General features: G+C 40.2%; 1 long non-coding RNA gene across 1 annotated transcript; it reads right to left on the bottom strand.

Moving 5' to 3' along the window:
- Positions 1 to 612: 612 nt before the first annotated feature.
- Positions 613 to 947, bottom strand: LOC112098861. Its single transcript, XR_002905911.1, has 3 exons — positions 909 to 947; positions 749 to 808; positions 613 to 668 (listed from the first exon to the last, which is right to left on the bottom strand). It is a non-coding gene; the product is annotated as an uncharacterized LOC112098861 (long non-coding RNA).
- Positions 948 to 1329: the final 382 nt, after the last annotated feature.

Below are 1329 nucleotides of genomic sequence, written 5' to 3'. Positions count from 1 at the left end.
CGTAGTGGACCGATTAACACCCCTCTCAAATGATATGTTAAACATGTGAGGTTCCTGCTCACATGTATGCAAATCCAGTGGTCTTGTTAACGGGCCACAAAACATTGTAAGCGTTCATGAAATAAGGCATGGGCCTGCAGGCCTTAATTTTGGGGTTACATCTAAAAAGTGCAAGTGTTTTTAGAATATAGACAAAAACAGATAAGTTTGCGAAAGCAATGCAAATAGAAAACTAACGTGATTACTCCTTCTTCTTCCCTTCCACCAGTTTCTGGATCACCCACAAGACAGCTCCAGTGACAGAAACCATTACATGAGCTAAAACTTCACTCGATTGTGTTGCTATGCCCAGCAGGTTGTTGAAGAATTCTACGAAGAAATTGTAGCGTTCAGCTATGGGCTTGAACGCCATGATCATCCTGTCCAGCCATTGAAGCCAGGGAGGCAGCCATGGCGGGAAAGAGGCGTCACTGGATGAAGCTGCAGCAGCTACTGTTACAAGACACAAAACAGCAATCAATATATTAGTAACGGCGAAGGAAATGAGAGGGCATCCCTGATATAAGGTGTGCTCGGAAATTTACCATTTCGAGCCTTTGGGAAGAAGAGAGTAGTGGCACCCATTTTTGGGTCCGGGAAGCGTGACGAGCAGGAGAATAACACAGGAACTACAAAGACGAAAACTTTATTAATGTGTAGGAAAAAAAAAAACCCTAAAGATGGTAACAATGACGATGAAAAGAGTTACCCTTTGATTTTCTGAAGTTTGGAAAAGCTGGCGACTTGCCGACGGAGCAAAAGGCGGCACCTTGAAACAGAGTATTAATAAAAAAAAAAAAACATAAAAACGTTAACTTTGAACACAATACTAAAAATGACCAAGTGTATGCCAAAAGCGTTGTATATACCTCTGTGGAGAGACACAAGGCAGCCGGAGTAGGACAGCGTTGCAGAAGACATAGTCTTAAACTTGAAGAAAATGGGTGGAGTGAGACACTGAGAGCTTCGAAAATTTTGGATGGGGAGTTTAAAGCTTGTGTTTTGCCCCATTTTATAGTAAGGTTATTCCTTGTTTTACAACGTTTAAAACAAATAAATAGACTAGACGCAAAAAAACTCAACCACAGTTGAACACAAATGAGTGAATAATATATAATAAATTAAATAGGAATTATTTGGAGTGGTGCCAATATTCTTACTCAGTAACTTAATACAATATGATAGGAAGAGACTTAAGACGGAGGCACATGCATATCACCCCTCTCCAACTATTTGCTCACCCAAAACTCAAGTCTCATACCAAATTACAAATTAGAAATCCAACTTTCT

Source organism: Citrus clementina, unplaced genomic scaffold (assembly GCF_000493195.1).
Source record: "Citrus clementina cultivar Clemenules unplaced genomic scaffold, Citrus_clementina_v1.0 scaffold_4, whole genome shotgun sequence".
Classification (NCBI taxonomy): Eukaryota; Viridiplantae; Streptophyta; class Magnoliopsida; order Sapindales; family Rutaceae; genus Citrus; species Citrus x clementina.
This window is presented reverse-complemented; position numbering and strand designations above follow the sequence as displayed.